Source organism: Microplitis demolitor, chromosome 3 (assembly GCF_026212275.2).
Source record: "Microplitis demolitor isolate Queensland-Clemson2020A chromosome 3, iyMicDemo2.1a, whole genome shotgun sequence".
NCBI classification, from domain to species: Eukaryota; Metazoa; Arthropoda; class Insecta; order Hymenoptera; family Braconidae; genus Microplitis; species Microplitis demolitor.
This window is the reverse complement of record NC_068547.1, coordinates 5374202-5393633: the sequence shown is the minus strand read 5'-3', so window position 1 is coordinate 5393633 and position 19432 is coordinate 5374202. Positions and strand designations below refer to the sequence as shown.

General features: G+C 29.8%; 1 long non-coding RNA gene across 6 annotated transcripts in view; it reads right to left on the bottom strand.

Moving 5' to 3' along the window:
- The window catches only part of LOC128667474 (uncharacterized), a 146070-nt gene that overhangs the window by 21613 nt on the left and 105025 nt on the right, over positions 1-19432 (bottom strand). For 4 of the 6 annotated variants that reach the window (XR_008403447.1, XR_008403448.1, XR_008403449.1 and 1 more), the window contains one exon: positions 15222-15394. This is a non-coding gene — a long non-coding RNA (uncharacterized LOC128667474). Of the gene's footprint in view, positions 1-15221; positions 15395-16578; positions 16798-19432 lie in introns of all 6 variants that reach the window. The other 2 variants (XR_008403450.1, XR_008403452.1) reach the window with 2 other exon arrangements.

Sequence of the window (19432 nt, the reverse complement as noted above, 5' to 3'; positions counted from 1 at the left end):
CTGTAAATTAACCATAAAAAAGTAAAAGAAAAAAAAAATACAATAGCAATTATTTTTTTTTAACGAGAGCTAAATTTTATTATTTGTTTGCGTTTGTTGTATTAATTGAGACTAAAATAAATGGTCTTATACATATTCAGTGGGGCTTGCAAGTAAGTATGCACTCAGTTTTCTCGGTTATCATTTTGAAACAAACGACATTCCTACTCTGCAGTAGTTAGTGGTATAGATAAAGTATAACAGAGGCGTAGACGCAATAATCTGGGACGCGAATATGTTTAGCGGCTTTGAATCGCGGTGCTGGCTGCTCAACCAAATCGAGGTTGCCAATCATATTCTCGACTTGAACTCTATATGTTCAGCTTTACATCCATATAGATTTATTTATATATATTTATGCATTCATGTGTACATATGTGTACCTCATGGGTGTGGGATATCAATCAGTAATCACGATATCCGGAGTTAGTATCACTGAAACATATGTTTATATCTAACGAAAATCTTGGCTTTATATTGTAATTTAAAATTTAATGTTTGATTTAATGCGGGACTATTAATTTTTTATTAGAGATGTATATAGATGGAAATTGATTTTAATAAATATAATTTTAGTTTTCGCATTTTTCTGCTTGACTATATATACAAATATATATTTATGTATATTCTATTTATAAACTGTAATGCAATCAATAGGGGGATAATTAATTTCAATGTAGGTTACCTTTAGTTTATTGCTATTATTATTATTTTGACAATTGGAGTATATGCAATTAAATGAAATTATTGATTTGTTTGTGATAAAAATAACTAAATGAATAAATTTCAGTATCTTTGTTGTGAACATAATAGGGTAGGAAAATCCGAGGTAAAATGGTACAGTCTTTGAAAGAATTTTTTCTGTTGAAAAATTTTTACTAGCCGGATATAAGGAAAAATGGGACAAACCAAACGCGCAAAAATTTTGACCAGAAAAATATTTCGTTTTTTTTGCACTAGTTTATTCTTCACCGCAGTTTCGCTACACTGTAAAAAAAATTGCGGAGTGAATTCGGAGCGGATGATTGTTTATTTATTTAATTCCCTCGGAGTGAAATTTACTCTGAAGGAAGTTTATTTTAATACTAAAACTCCGAATTGGAGTTAATGCGGATTGAAATAAAGTCCAGACCTAGTTACTCTGTATACCGAGTGATTTTTTTTTAAAAACTCTAAAACTCCGAGTAACGGATTGACTCTGGATTTGAATAAAATCCATAATCACTCCCAAATTTTTACAGTGTACCCTAGGTCGAAATATCGAGTCTCATCGAACCCAAGTAAGCTTCAATTCAGCCTCACTAAAAAAAGCATTTCGAACTTCAAATGATGTTCAAAAAGTCTCAATGAGCCTCAGACAATACTAATCGAATTTAAATTACTTAGTCGAGACTAGGTTCAATTGAGACTCATCGAGGCTTATAGAAGATCTATGAGCATCATTTGAGGCTCAAAATTTTTTTATTACTCAGTGAGGCTGGATCGAGGCTTACTTGGATTCGATGAGGCTGGATTGATGCTAGATATTTTGACCCGGTACATTTTGGCTGCCCAATTTTAAAACACAGTAAGGGACTAATTTTTCAAAATTGATTTTTCCAATCGATTTTTTCAATTAGATTCAAATAATTAAAATTTGAAAAAAGTTCACACTTTCCGGGTTGTCCAAGTTGCCCCGCTCCTAGACACCGTAATTATATCAAAGAAAAAAAATTTCGTCCCCATTCACCCAAATAATTATGGCAACTTATTTATGGAATTTAAATTAATATATCTAAATTTTTCAAAGTGAATAGTGAATTAGAATAATTTAGTTTAATTAAATGAGGTACGAATAATTAAAAAATTTCAGCGTATCCGGCCGTAAAATGAATATTTCGTTACCAACTACTATTACTATTTCCGCTGCAGTAACAAATGACCGAATTTCCCGAACAAAAACACTCAAACTGCCGAAATATAAAAAAAGTTATGATTTAATTAACAAATTTAAAATTAATTAAATTAATTTTCCATCTAAGTTTTCGAAATCAATTAATTACATTGAATTTAATAAACGAATATTAAATTAGAGTCCATTGGCAATTAAATAAAATATGACCTACATAATTTACTTTACTTTTAAATTGAATATTAATACTTCAACTCCTCATTACTCACCCAGCAAAAATTAATTAATTTCAATTGATTTTACTAAAAATAATTAAATTAAAATAACACTCGATTAAATGAGAGTAAAAAATAAGTATTGAAATTGTTTCTGTCAATGACTCTATCCGCTTATGCGTCTATAACGTTTGTGACAAATGCAAATGGAGCCACTCGACATCCGGTTACAGGTTACCAGTTTACGCAGCATCGTGCCTTTTAGCAAGAAACTACCTCACGTTTGTGGCCGTGATCAAGCTCTCGTTTCACGCTGATCTCACTAGTTTAACAATACAATATAGTTACGATTACATATATATGTATAACTATATACATAGTTACAGAAAGTGTATGAGCAGAGAGTACGAGGTCGAATCTCTCAACCGAAACCAAAGCGCCCGGGCAAAACGAGAAGGAGTTTGTTCGAAATCACCCAGCTATCTCGTTTTATACTACTGGTCGCTCTACCATTGTCACATATATGAATATATATGTATACATATATTTATAAATGTATACGTGCGAAATTTCTCACGTTCAAAATAATAATGTGGCGATACTATGCTGTTTCCAGTCCATGTTATCCGGCGTGAAATCGTGACAAATACGCCAGTCTATTATTTTTATTTTAAAAAATCTTATTTTATTTTTTACCTGCTTTATAAACTCAAACCGAGAGTATATAATGACTTGTTAAAGAAGCCAAGAAAGACTGGAGACATCAAAAAAAAAAAAGAAGAAGAAGAAGAAGTTTTAAAAAGAGATAGAAAATAAAAGAGATTGTAGAATGAATGGAATATGCTAATAAGCAAAATGACACTATCATTTAAGATATACCTTAATTATTATTATAACTTAAATCTATTAATCATATCGCGGTGTAACATCTTCATATAATGTAATTATCATAAAATTTTTGGACAGTAGTGAGTTGTGTCTTGTGATGTTTAACAATCAGATGTTTAATGTCTAGTGATTTGAATCGATAAATTTTAAAATGGATATTTTTTATAAATTTTTTAAAGCAGAGTGATTTTATTTTTAAATATTTAGTTTTGTTGCTAGTAATTTAATGTAAATAGTTTTTTTATTTTATTTTTTTTTTTTGTATAAAAAATGAGCGGTAGATTTAATGATTAAATTATTGTCGAATGTGCGTGGGTATGCTGAACAGCTATTATAGACAATTAATTCTGAATACGTGTCACATAAATATACGACGTTACACTGGTTTAACGTGAAAATTTATTTTGTTTTATTAATTTACACTTTTTGGTGGACTGTAGTTTTTTTTTTTTTTTTTTTTTTTTTTTTTTGAATCAAGACATTGGCGTTTTATTTAAATCGTGCGATTAAGTTAAATTTTTACTTCCACGGCGTAAATTATTTGAATTCAACCGTTTAACGGTTTTCTAATTTATGTTATTATTTAAATAATTTTGAGTAAATTAATGTTACCCAAATTTAATGTCATTAAAAATATTGAGTAACCATTGGAAATAATTTGGACACTCATGGGGGAGGCAAACTGGTCTCCTGAGTAAAAAATGCCGATTAGTATATTTTTTTTTAATATAAAAAAATTGTTTTATCAAAATAACCAAATTATTTAAAATTTTTGTGCTGCCTAACCTACCCAAAATATATCTAATAATAACTTATACCGCAAAATCTCATATTAGAAATAATTAAATGACTGGTACATTAAATTTATATCTATTAAAGTAATTCGCGTATATAAATAAATAAATCGAAAAATTAAGATGAAAAAAAAAATATATATATATATGTGTATATATAACGATATTAAAATATAATTCGTGGATAAATGGCAATATAACTGCATATAGTTTGTTCTCGTTATTCGCGTGACGGAAATAAGTTGCGCAACAGGGGTGCGTTAATTTCATCCCTAGCAGGGGGCTCGTCTCCTCCGGAGATATTTAATTAAAATTAGGGATAGAATAAGTTTAACGTAATATATAATATTATAATACAAGTTTCTTACATATACCAGCCAGTCGAAATACTAAAACCTGACGACTGCTAACTGACTAACTGCTAACTCTTAACTTAACATGCAATATATATTGAAGCCTTTAATTCATACATATATATATATATATATATATATATATATATATATATATATATATATATATATATATATATTCCACTACCGTCTAGCTTCTAAATTTTTCTCTTTCTGTCTGGGCGAAAAAAAATAAATGCCTTAGGGCAGGTTTGGCTAAATGGAAGTGATGCGTGCAACGCGGGGGAGAACGACCCAGCGAGACGAGATTCTGATATAGGAGGGCAAAAAAAAGACTGAGGGCGACCTTATTATACTGACGAAATGCGACTCCCCTTTGGGCGACGGGTTATACGCATGACAAACACGCACAACTTTATATATATATTTATATATGTAAATGTGTGTGTGAGTCTGCAGTGTATAGTTTACTTGGAAATAAAAGAAAAGAAGAAAGAGAGAGAGTTAGCCATGAAATTTCTTTCCCCCTTCAGCCCCTTTGGTCGTTCGTCTGATGGAACCTGGGCAATAAGACACGTTCTAAAGCTCAAATGTCAACAGGACAGGGGGAAACCGTTTCACAGATGTCCCCGACTATTTGTTTCAATCTCTCGCTGCGTTCTCTATACTGTTCCACATATATATGTATAGATTTTTCTTTTTCTACGAGTGTGGCCCTCTCATTTCTTTTTTCGCTCGATAAAATACTTTCGCATTCTCTACGGTCTGCTCACCCCGCTGGTTGATTCTCAGTCGGGCACTGCTGCTGCTGCTGCTGCTGAGTTGAAACGACGATGAAGAAAAAATAAAAAAAGTTGGCTGGATGTTAAAGAATAAAAGGGGTGGTTACTGAAAGAGAGAGGTAGATTATGGAAAGAGGAAAAGGAAGTGAGATGAATAGGATCGTTTGCTGTTGAGAGTAAGCGAGAGCCTGGTATAAGCGTGAAGCGAGTGAGAAAGAGGGTTATATATATGAAAAGCACCGGCGGTATGGTATTGAATTTTCATTTGAGCATCTTTTCATCGCTTTCATTGATTCAAGACAGCCGGAGAGTCTGATGCTTTTTATTTAAAACTGTATACATTTTCAATGGTTTGGTATAAAAAAAAAAATTTATTCCCTCGTTCCGCATTCCGGGGTGTCGTTATAATTATGTGGATCGCGCCTTTTTTTTAAACACCACCAACACAATTATTTGTAGTATCAAACCTACGACCCGCTGTGTAAATTAAATGTCTTTGTTTCCTTTATTACTTTTTTTTATTATATTTTCTTTTCTCCTTTAATTTAATTCTATTTCTTTTTTTTTATTAGTGTTTTTTTCTGTTAAAATACTTTTACGGAATGAAACACCGTCTGTTACTCAACAGTTGCTTTGGAAATTTTTAACTTCTTTCAAGTGCCGACACTTAACGGTCCAAAGAAGTCAAATAAAATATTTTATAAAAAAATTAAGTTTCATATAATATCAAAAAGTTATTTCATAAAGTCGCTCAATATGTTATACATATATATACAAGTTGTCTTTCATCTCTGTATTAGGATAGGATATATTTCATTTGTCAGGAAAATCGAAGCAAAGCAAATAATTATCGTAGGATTTACGGACACCTGTCGTGGATAGAATTCTTAATAATCTCATACGAGCCTCGAATACGCGTGTAATAGGAATGCATTATTAGTGTGCGTGTGTCTTGTGCAATGATATATAAAGCTCGATGTCATTCTGATCGAATTCTAGCCGAAGGGTATATAAGCTTTGGATAAGAAGGGTGAACTTGATTCAGCATCCCCACGTGACAATCTTGATCCCTTTCCAGTTAACTCGGCCAAAGGGAGTCTGTCTATCTATACTATCATATACTCCTATCCATACATATATATGTATATACATAAAAAGGAATTTGATCACTCGTAAACTCATTTGTCCGCGTAATAAATACCATTAGACAGCATCCCTGTACATTTATCCCTTGTTCTTCCTATTCCGTTTTCCCATCTTCTCTCACGTTATTCAGCTCACACGTTTCCCTCGATAAAGAAAAAAAAAAATTATCACTCTTGATTAATCGTGTTAACGGCGGTCAATCAAACGACAATTCACTGCTTCGTTACTCGCTACAACAATTCAAGCGGAAAAAAATGAATTGAAGGAAAAGAAGTAAAAAAAAAAAACTTTATGTAGTAGCAGCGTAGGATATTAATATTCGCAAACGATTATTGGACAAAACATCAATCAGAAAATAAATATTCGGCTCGCACCACACACGTTTTTTTTCCCCACTGGATATGTCAGCTCTCGGGAGCAGCGGGTTGAGTTTAGGTGTGAGCTAAGTCTTATATTCCCATCTAGCATCCGCACGGAGCTGGGGGTGAAGCAATATATCAGCGAGATTTCTCTCAGAAACTGAATATTGGATTTCACACGGAAACCAACGTTTTTCTTTACACACCCGCTTCTCAATATATTTATATACATCTAGATGTATCTCATATTAAAGTTTTGTTATTAAACGCATAAGAACGTATCTCTTGTCCTCTATGAGATCATAGACTGCACGTGCTTACAATAATACATATCTTAGTTTCTAATGTATATATTGTCTAGCTCTGGCTTATTCTGTATTTTGTGTAGATAAATATATGGGTTTTATGTTGCCATATGTATATGTATATATAGATGGGATACTTTTTGATCCCCCAACTAACCAGGTGCGTTAACTCTCGGTGACTACACGTGTGCAAAATAATACACTTTATTCCCAGCATGTGTGGGCGAATATCCAATGTGATATAACTGGAATCTCGTGATTATATATATCTCTATATATACAACCAACAGTGCTATAGCAAAGAGAACAACAGCCAGTATGGGATTATGTTTGTATTTATGGATACATGAATAATATTTCATTACGTTCATAAAATATGCCCGAGTATAATTACGAACAAAATCCGTCTGCATCATCCTATTAAATATTAACGTTTGTATTTAATTAATTAATACCATTCATATAAATCACATTTTTTAATTCATGAAAAAGACCCGGGAAAATCGTGATGATAAAAAAATTTTGGACTTTGATCTTCAATATCTTAAATAATATAATTTTTGTTTATATTTAAAGACGATTTTTTTTTCTATTTTTGGGCAAAATAAATTTTCTTTAAAAAAATGAAAAACTATTTTTTGTTAGATTTTTAATAAAATTTAGTAAAGATGATGATTTACGTGGATAAGAAATAAAATTTCTAAAAAAAAATTTTGGACTGCCCGAAAAAAAGGATGATTTTTTGGGAATTTTTTTAAAGAAAGCTACATGAAATGTGTCAATGGTTTAAGGACATATTTGTGGATATATAATGAGTACAAGACAAAAATTTTGGACCAAAAATTCGAAATTTAGCGAGTTATTCACAATCTCTCAACGATCAAAAAAAGACCCCTACTGCTGCAGTGACAGTGACCTTCACAGTACATGAGTTCAAAAAAACCAAGAAGTTTATTAAATAAGAAGGTATTTTCTGTACCATGACCCTCGGGCTAAAAAAAAATTGAAAATGAACAAAATGGCGGGGTTTTTAAAGAAAATTCAAATTTCGCGCGAAAATTTGATTTTTCGACTGCCAAAATTACATTTTTGATTCAATCGGAAAACTGAAAGTTCATGATACTTAGAAACATTTATAAAAGAAGCTGGAATTCGAATCAAAAGATCGGATAATTTGTCTTCGAGTTATAACTGCAGCAGTTTCGAAATATGTATTTTCGAAAACTGAAAAGCCGCTGCTCTTAAGATGGCTGTAACTCAAAAAAACTATTCGAGGAAGCACTTTAAATTTTAGTATGCTATTTTTGAAGCGATAGACTATCAAAATATGCAAAAAAAAAAAATGATTTTTCCAAAATTTAACACTAGTGGTCCCCCTTAATTACCAAAATAAAAAAATTATTAAACGTAAGAATATTTTACCTAAATTTCAAAAAATTTCGATTAGTTATAAAAAAAGAAAACTAAATTGTCTAAAAGCTGAGTCAACTGGATTTGGATTTAAATGTGTAGTTAGTGTATCAAAAGCAGTACATAGAGTAGTTACAGTTTCTTTTGGAGTATATAGCTGACGAATTTGCGGCTCTTGCAGTAGAAGCTTCAACGGATTCATCTAAGCCCACATTTAGACACGAAGCCATGATTATTAATCCTGTCGTTGGCTTTACTCATGTAGCCAAGGGATTAATTTGTATCCTTGTATACTCTCTACGCGCATGTTCACATTCATTTTATCGATTTTTCTTCATCTACATTTACACTCTTACTGACACTATGCAAATTATTATTTTGTCTACATTATTAGTACATATATTTATTACAATATGTAAATAGTAAACAGTAAATATCAGCATACATACACGCTTGTGATTGTCGACAGTTATCGTGTCAAAGGAATAATCATAATGACGAAACAATCGATAAGTTCCTTTGCAGACAAAAGCGCCAGAGAGTTATTGGTACAGCATGATTGCTATTACATGCGATAAAGTGTCACAAGGCAAACTAATAGACGAACATTTGATCTGTTATATATAGATAAATACTTGAATTATTCGATACGGACGATTAGAGCCAATAATGTGTCTATATTCATATGCATCCTGAGCACTTCAAAGGATAATTATCCTCTTTGATATGGGAACATATTATACATTGAGTCGGCTTTAAACCGCTGGCATCTCAGGAATTATATCATTAGTTTCCCATTTTTTTTTTTCAAATTGATTTACGGCTGAAACCCTCTTACATTAGAGTTGATTAATTGTCTGTAACCTATTACTTAATTAATTGGGCCAAAGAACTTTTTTTTTTCTTAAAGTTTGACTTTTTTATAATCATACTTTGAAAAGTAAAAGTCGGTAACAATTAATTACCCAATGAAAAATATTTGTTTGAAAAAAATTTTATTAATTTTCAATAGTCTTCAAATTTTTTTTCATTTTCGAGCGAAATGAGACTTTTGATAAGAGATCGAGAACCCAATCAGGGAGCTAGTACTCGATTTATATATTTGTATATTTATATTTAATAAATTTTACTAAATATAGATACACAAATACATGAAGTGATCGAGTACTAAGTTTTTTAACTTACTGAAAAAAATTATATATCAATAAAAGTCAATAAATATGATAATTTAAGTAAAAATATAACTCGTGATAAAATTTAAATGGAAAAGTTCAATTTTGTATTTAACTTTTGACGTGACCCATTTTACCCTTAAATAATTATTATAAAATTTTGCTTCAATAAAATAAAGCCTTTTTTTTTTTTTTTAATTACAGTCGAGTTCAAATTTTTGCAGAAAAAAATTTTCTGTGGCTAATTTACGTATTTATAATTATTATAGAAAACCGTTAAGCGGAATTTATTGAAGTAACACTATATCGAACGAAGTAATAATATTTATTATGAAGTATTTGATTCATATTTTTTATTTAATATTTTTAATGGAAAAAACTAATAAAAAGTTTACTTGACATATACTTTTATTTATTTACCATACTAAAGTTTGCACTTAACTTGACACATTTTATAAAATAACTTAATGAAGTTAAATATTAAAAATAAAAAGAAACACAGTATCAGGGAAGCGAATATCACATATCTCCAGCAAATGCAGGTACTTAAAGTATAAAATAATATATTACGCGATAAAAAAAAAAATAAAGTAAGTATTTCAATGGAAGAAGATGCGTATATCATTGAAATGTTTTAAGGTCTGCCATCATCTGGAAGATATCATTCCAGTGATATTACTTCCATCCTCATTTTTTATTTTACCATTTAAAATATTTTATTTTTGAAAAAATCGAAAAAAATAAGCATCGCATGTAATGGTCCCGGGACAGTTGCCGCTGGTGAAATGATAAATTATCTGTAGCCTTACCACCGACTCGCGGTCCTTCCCGAACCTAATGGACCAGATAGGATATAAATGATTAGCCAGAGACCGTAGAGCATATTTGATTCAAACATTATGACATTCGAGACCAATTTGTTTTATAATCGCTTTTAAATCACTTTATTTTCCGCCCAAGACGATTTATTTACTTTATTAATTATATCACTATCATTTTTATCAGCGAGACCGGGGCATGACGGGATACCTAAACAAGTAATTAATTTTCCTGACTTGAGAACTGAATAAATTTCTTATTATTCTTACAATAATTTCAATTAAAAGTTTTTTTTTGACATAAAGATATATCCCAAAAATTTTTCCTGTTTTATAATTATTTTTTACTGATTCACTGTAAAAAAAACTGAGCTAAGTTCAGGTGGTGTGTTCAAATTTTCGGTGTTAAATTTCAACAGATAATATTCATTAAATTTTTAAATTTTTTTTAGGGTAGAGGTACAAATTTTGGCCACGTTTGAGCCACTTTTGGGCACTTGAAAAATTAAAATAAAATAATTTGTAAAAGACTCAATGAAGAAATTAATTTTTAGAATGTGTTCAAAGATACTTTTAATCCGCTATTAAACTGATCATTTTATTTTACACTTTTTATTGATTAAAATAAAATATCAAATGTCCAAAAATAGAGCAGTGGCCATAAATGGTATGATACTGAAGTTAGCCGAGGTTTAATAGTTTTTGGATTTCTTTTTAAGTAATAAATTATAAAAAAAAAAGTATTTGAAAAAATTGCACCTGTAGTTTTTTAAATTTCCTAAATGTGCATTTTTTTAGTTTTTTTTTTTTTTGTAATTGATTGGTTGAAAAAAAAATCCGAAAATTTTAAATTGTCTGCTAACTACAGGATCATATTAATGGTACCTCTACGCTATGTAAAACATTTTTTTTTTCTAATTTCTTTACGTGTAAGTTTTTTACACCGATTTAACACCGCCAAATGACACCGCCTATACTGGTGTTATTGAATTTTAACGCTCTTTTTACAGTGTAGTAGTTACTATACATATTTTTATTTCACTTATATTTAATGACTAAAAAAATTTATCAATATTTTTAATAAAAAAATTTTGTTATCCCATCATACCTCACTCTCCCCTATCTCGTAATTAATATTAACGAATATAAAAAATGATTTTCAATAAAAGAATGATAATAACAAAATAAAGTATTAATTAAATGTGAAAACTGCGTTATATTAAACATAAAATAAATTTGTGAAAATAACAGCAGCACGTACTGCATTCGTTACAGTTCACCACTGTGGTCAATAAATCCACGAGATTTATCGAATTCCGGTCTCGACCCACATCGCCGACCGCCACGTTCCAACATAAAAATAAATAAAATAAAAAAAAATCTAAATATACTAAAAAAAATAAAAATCTAGTGTTATAAATAAAATTTTTCATCCAACAAAAAAGCCAACTCTAGACATAGACACAGACGTAGAAGTAGACACAGACACAGATAGAGAACGAGAAAGAAAGAGAGAGAGATAGGGGAATAAATATTATAATGCCCGCCTACACTCACTACTCAGTTACATTGAAAAGTCACACGCCCTCTTTCTACATCCATTGATCTTAATTCCCTCTTGCTCTATAGCAATGCAACATCTCCAGTTACACGCACTCTTCTTATATACACTCATAGCTATATGGTAATACATGTATGTGGGTGTAAGACACTCACCAAAGTTATATTACATACATTAGTTATCGCATTTTTAATATTCCTACGTTGACTTATTTTATTTGTTTTATTTTTTTTTTGTTTGATTCAACAAGTTATCTGATACATCAATAATCCACTCCATTATTTTTAACTACTCTCGGAATAATAAATAGCCTCAGTCTTTTCAATTTGTTCTTTGTATTTTTAAAAACGAGCACTCGTTAAATGTTAGTTAGTAGAAACCAAGTGTGTCTAAATTGTTTGTTTAATTTTTTTTCTTTAAATGATTTATAAGCACGATTACTTATGATAGTTCAAAAAAGGTTTTATGCTCTCGTTCAATTTACATTTTTATTTATTTATTATTATTTTTTTTTTTTATAAAAATTTTTAATCGACCGCAAGCTCAATATTTTCAAACAGTTTTTTTTGTACGAACTAAAATTCCCACGCAGAAAAAAAATTTGAATCAAAATTAAAATTATTGATTTTAAATATTTTTATAGTATAAGAAAGTATGTAAAATTTTTTTGAACGAAAGATAAAAATTTGTTGAACCAAAAAAATTTTATTGAAAAAATTAAATGAGTTTTTTTGACAAATTTTTTTAATCCAGTTTTCAAGAACAAGATTTTTTTTTTTCTAATTCTCAATGGAATTAATTAAAAAAAAAAAATATGAAAAGAATCTATTGATCATAATCTTTGATTTTAAACCCAAGTAATTTTACTAAAAAAAAATTTCATTTCAAATAAATCCCAATATAAATTTAAAACAAAATTTTCCATAAAAATTTGGGTTCCCTCCTTTGGAAAAATAAATTTTATTTCTACGCCCATAACAATAATCGGCTAGATATATTTTAAATGAAAGACATCCAAACAATCTCATAAATGTTCCATTACGAACACTGAAAGTTATTACAAATTAAATAAATGCCCGTGCATTTTTGAACGTACAGAGGTTGGGGTCGTAGTAAATAATAATAATAATAAAAAATAATAAAAAATGTTTATAGTTATTTACTCTAGCCAGTTTTTTTTTTATTTTTCAGGTTTAACGAGTTTTGAAGGGGTCTACGACATGGTTGTGAAAATAAAAGTATTCATGTATACACATATATATGAAGGGTCAAAAGTTTCATATCTCGATTCTTGAGCTTTAAATCAACTGGTATATCTCCGCCCATTTCGTCACCATTCATTTTCAGTATGCTCATCGTGGTTAATTAATAGTCACGAATAAATTGGTCAATTAAATAATTATCTCTTGTGAGAGTAAGATGGCGGCGTTGCGTGTCAAATAGTCGTATCGATTCATGGGCTAAATTTGTGTTTGTGTAACCGTGTGATCATCAAATGACACAGGCATATTTTAATTCAAATTTAAATTTAAATGTGTGTATATTTCGACTCTGGTCTTTAGGATCCGAGTAAACCGAGAGAATCTTGGGCTCGTAAAATTCGTCCCAAGGAAACGGGCTCGAGTTTATAAGGGTCTCAGATTTTATGAGATATTTAATAGTTTTTATGTTTGACGTTTAAAATTTTTTGGTTTACTGTCTAATTAAATATATTTATTTTATAAATTATCTAATAATTTGGTGTTTTCATTAATTAATTAGTTAATTAATTATTGGGGCGATAAAAATTTGTTTAATAAATCATTTCGGTTAATTAATTTTGAAATGAAAAATATATATATTTTTCTCATGAATTTTTTATTGTTTACGTGTTCAATCGTCTAAATTAATTAGCTAGTTTATTTTAACATATTCTGAACTTCCTCAATTAAAATCACGCCTAAGTGGACTGTCGTTTTTTTTTTATGACCAATTAAATGCTTTTAATCCCAAGGCCGATAGTATTAAGAGTTTTATAAAAATATAAATTCAAATAATTTATTTGTAAATAAAAATTAAAAATATTTACAAATAATAACGTTAATATTTATAATGACGGTTATAGAAATAATGATAATAATAATAATAATAAATGAATAATAATTACAGAAATAAAAAAAATAATTTTAAAAATAATTAGAGGAGATTACTGAGAATGAGGCTGATGGACTTTGAAAGCGCACGAGCCTGCTCCGTCTCAAAATTCCAAGTTAATAATCATGTTGCGCAATCATCCTCGTCATCATATGAGATCCCATGACGTGTAGCCATAAAACGCACACGTACATGAATAATTTTATTATACTTAATAATTTACCAAGAAAATATTTTTTATTTTTATTTACTCACTTAAAAATTTTTTTTTATTATTATTTATATTATAAGTATATTAAGGGGACCGCTGGTGTGACTGCTCAAAAAAAGATGAGTTTTTGGGAATATTTTTAAAGAAAGCTACGGCATGGAATGTTTCAATGTTTTAAGGATATATTTCTGAATATATAATGAGCACAAGACAAAATTTTTGGACCAAAAAATTCGAAATTCAGCGAATTATTCACAATCTCTCAACGATCAAAAAAAGTCCCCTACTGCTGTAGAGACAGTGACCTTCACAGTACATGAGTTCAAAAAAACCAAGAAGTTTATTAAATAAGAAGGTATTTTCTGTACCATGACCCTCGGACTAAAAAAAAAATTGAAGATGAACAAAATGGCGGGGTTTTAAAAAAAAATCAAATTTCGCGCGAAAATTTGATTTTTCTACTGCCAAAATTACAATTTTGATTCGATCGGAAAACTGGACCTTCGTGGTATGAAGAAACATATAGAAAAGAAGCTGCGATCATAGAATTAAATCTATCGGATGATTTGTCTTCGAGCTATAACTGCAGAAATTTCGAAAAAAACAATTCGAAATGCGCTCAAAATTTCAGTTCGTTATTTTGAAAGCTACAGACTGTCGAGATATGCCAAAAAAAGATGATTTTTTCAAAATTTCACACTAGTGACCCCCCTTTAATAATAAAAAAAATATTTTATAAATTTAATATAATAAAATATCACTTGCGGTGACAAATTTAAGTATCAAAGTATCAAGCACACCACGCTCGGGGTGTGCAATAAAATAAAAGAGTATTTGCTATTTTTTTTTTGTTTAATGGGCAGTAAAAATTTCACATTTCAGAAATGTGGACGGAGAGTATACGTAGGATGTATTGGTTGCACTGTTACTCGTATACTTGTTGGATTTGATTTGTCATAGATAAGGAAACGTGACACACGTTGTGAATCTATCGCCTCTGGCTCATATACATATATATTGGGATCGATATGAGATGCGAGGGTGACGAGACGTGGGATTGATCACTTCTGATAGTCCAGCAGCACATTTCCATGAACGGTAGACGCATTAAAGAGGACAAAAATACGCACACATGCACACATACCTTTCATACATATGTAGCGATGATCATTATCCTGATCCTGCTCTTTATGCTTGAAACTCTCGCTCCACTTGAGTCCCCATTTACCTGAGAAAGATAAAGGATACAAATATGAAAAATCGTCGGGCAACGTACTCTCTACTCTCGCTGATATGCTGGCAAAGCTGCGCCACCACCTGAGAATGCAAAAAAATAAATTGAAAGAAAGACTACATACACATACGCGCACTTATGCACATCCACATATTTATTTATGAATAGATATGGATATACTTATAAATATATATATATATATATATATATATATATATATATATATATATATATATATATATATATATATATGTGTGCACATAGAAAAGAGTTGGCTTGGCTTGATAATTGCGCTCACGTCAAGCAGTCTTCAAACAATAATTAACGAGATAAACTACTGCAGTGAGCATCGCCATCAGGTATAACTTGCTCTTGAATAAAAAAGAGATGACGGAAAATATTTTGTCTATTTGTCTGCATGCTAAGTATTAGTATTTTTAATGTTGTTTATCTGCTTGTTAAATTCTTTAGATTTTATTATTATTATTATTTTTTTTTTGTTAACAATAAAAAAAATGATGATACTGAAGTTAGCTGTCTAATAATTTTTGGATTGTTTTTCAAAACGATAAATTAAAAAAAAAAATATTCAAAAAATTGCACTTGTAGTTTTTTTAATTTTCTAAATGCGCATATTTTTATTATTATTTTTTTTTTGTACTTGATTTGTTAAAAAAAGGATCATAAAAAATATATTTATAACTGCTGAAAAATTTCAACAAAATAACATTTTTTAGTGATTCATTTTACCCCATATTTTTTTTAGGCTTCAATTCTTTGTAATTTTAAATACTAACAAACAAAAAAAAATTGTCTGAGATGACCGACTTCCCCCTTATTGTTGAAACCGCAATTAAAAACTTTACAACAAGAAATAAAATTTTTTTTTTAAACTGGTGTCTCACTTTGCGCAAGTCACCCCTATAATAACAATGTAATAAATATAATTTATAAATTTCAATATTTTTTATTCACCAGGACATAAAACACTTTTTAATTACAAGACAGAGATTAAAATTGAAAATAATAAAAAATAAAAAAAAAAGGCGGCAAATAAAAAAGAATTTAAAATGACGGTCGAATTAATCCAACTGGTTAATTGCCAAGTGAATAAGAATAAGAACAAGTATAAGTTTAAGGCAAACAAGATTCTCGCTATCAGCACACACTCATGAAACACCCGAAGAATATATGTGACATTTATTGTTATTACGTCTGAGACGATTATAATTGAGACATAAATTTAAAAGGCCGAGAGGATGCTTACTTGGCGCGATTCGCCGTTTTAACTGCATGAAGTATCGCCATCGTCGACTCGTACACACACCTCGTGTGTTATGTGCGCTGGCTCAGTAGAGTACTGTGTACATAGGGGATATTGGGTTCGTCGAGATGATGCAACGGTTATCCCGCTGAATAATCGGGGAGCTTGATGTCGAGCTTGGTAATGACCTCTTCGTTATAATGCTATTTCCCTCACTTATGTCTATATATAAACAAGAATTACACATACACAGCTTTAACACATACACCGGTTAAGTCTGCTTATGTACATACGTGTTTACTATAGATTATATAATGCATTAAACATCAGTAAGTAGGTATCATACATTAATAAATAACTAATCGGTAACTAATAGGATCACGACCAGTTTTTCACTTTCACTTTCTTGGCGTCGCTAATTTTTTGACCTCGGGTATATTTTTTTTTCTTTATAATATTGATTGCTGGTCATTTAAATTGCATTAAATTTTTTATCACCCGTTAATGAACTCCGCGGACGTTAAACAGTCGAATGAAAATAAAGTCGTAGTGTCGGGGGATTAAAAAAAAATGGTATTAAAATTTTTAAAGAATTTTGAGACGTCAAGAGTCGTAATTAGGCGTGGGACTATAAGATAAATAGCCGTTTGATTTAAAAATAAAATTTTTTTTACTAATTAATGAAGTCTATAGACGTCAGTAAGTCTAATAAAAGTGCAATGTTGAACGTTTGGGTGATGAATAAATTTTTTTTAATTTTTAAACGATTGTCGGACGTCAGAAGGCGTGAAAGAAATGCTGAACTACGGAAAACTAGAGAAACTGAGTGGGAAAAAGATTTTTTTGTTACTCATTAGTAATGTCGGTTGACGTCAAAAAGTTTAATGAAAATGAAAAATTCAAAGTTCGCTCGGTGAAAATATTTTTTAAAATTTTTAATTAATTTTTAGACGTCAGAAGTTGAGATAGAAATGCTAAACTTTTAAAAACTAAAAAAATTAAGTTGAAAAACCTGTTTCTTATTTATTAATAATGTCGGTGGATGTCAGAAAGTTTATTGAAAGTGCAAATCCAAAAGTTTGCTTGTTAGAAAATTTTTAAAATACCTTTAACTGATTTTTTGACGTCCGAAATTGTGAAATAAATGATTAACTATGAAAAGTTAAAGAAATTGAGATATAAGATATTTTTTGTTACTTATTAATATCTGTGGACGTCAGAAAGTTTAGTAAAACTACAGAATTCAAAGTTTGCATGATGAAAATTTTGTTTTTAATTTTTAAATCTTGTGACAAAAATATGCAACTAGTGATTCGACTTGAAAATAAATTTCAGCGATTCATTAAAATGTCAATAGACTCTCAAAGTTTACTGACGATATAAAATTAAAAGCCGCTGATTGTAAAAATTTTTATTTCATTTTCTAACGTCAAAAGTTGTTGCAAAAATACTGAACTACGAAAAGTTGGAAAAATTGAATTTAAAGATTTTTTTCATTCATCAAAAATATCTGGAAATACAATAGAACTAAGAAATTTCAGACATACGAAGAATTTTTTAATGATGTCAATAATTTTAGTAAACGTTAAAAATTTAATGGAAGTATGAAATTCAAATTTTGCCGCCAAAAAATTAAAACAAATTTTTGAATGTCCCATAGTATAAATTATTTGTCCCCATTCAATCATCTACGAAAAATTTAACAAAAAAAAAAAGTAATGATCGCGTTTTTAAAATTCGTGTACATGTGTAATGATGATGAGTGCACACAAGCGTAGAGACTTGAAACTATACACGCGCCGTCACGGTGAATGATCTTGCCACTTGAGAGAAAGTCACGAGTGAACGTTAAATCTCGATATATATAAGCACGTGGCGTTTCTTCCGGTCGTGACTATGACTCTAATCGTCTGATGATCGTCATCCATTATTTTTTCCTTTCATCTATTCTATTAGCTGAATAATTTTATTTTTTACTTCATTAGGTATTCCACCGGAGCCTTTTATTATTTAAACTTTATCTTTATTTATTATATCATTTATCATCTATAATATATTATATATTACATTCAATTATGTATAAGTAAAGAAGGAAATAAAAAATAATATTAATTGGAATAAATATGACGGTTAATTTTTTTCGTTAAAGTCACATTTGAGACATTAAATGTGTTGTGAGTTGTGACCCAAGATAGCTTAGGTCGTTGTCATAAATTGCCACGAGTTAAAGCTTCTCGACGACAATAATTATTTCCTCCGTGAGTCACGTCGACGAATGATACTGTCTAAGTTAACAATATGTATTGTCTTTCGTGCAAATGTCTCGCGGTTGATGCGAGTCTACGACTATAGACAATAAACACTGAATTATTAGTCTTGTCGGTGCTATAATTCCATATTTTATGAGTTAATATCAAAAAAAAATTTTTATCACAAGCATTTTGACATCACTTATTTTTTTTTATGAGTGAAGTAGGGAAAGACGAGATACAATCAGCTGGACCCAAATGTTCTTAAATTTTTTTTTTTTTTTCATAACTGAGTGTTCATAAAATATTTATGGATGTTTTAGAGCGACATGTATTTGGGGTCATAATGAGATCCTTCAAAAATTTTGAAAAAAAAAAATTTGCTGAGAAAAACGGAGTATCTGCAGTAAAATGGGTTATAAAAAATAAAATAATAAATTTTTTGGAGTATTCTGATATTCTAGCACTGTCATTTCTTTTTTATCGATTTATTAATAACATGAGTCTTGAATGCAGAGAAATTTTTAGTAAAAACCAAAAAGTTTGACACTGTGAGGACATGTGGCGAATATCTAAATTTTTCCCATGCATATTGTAAAATATACTAC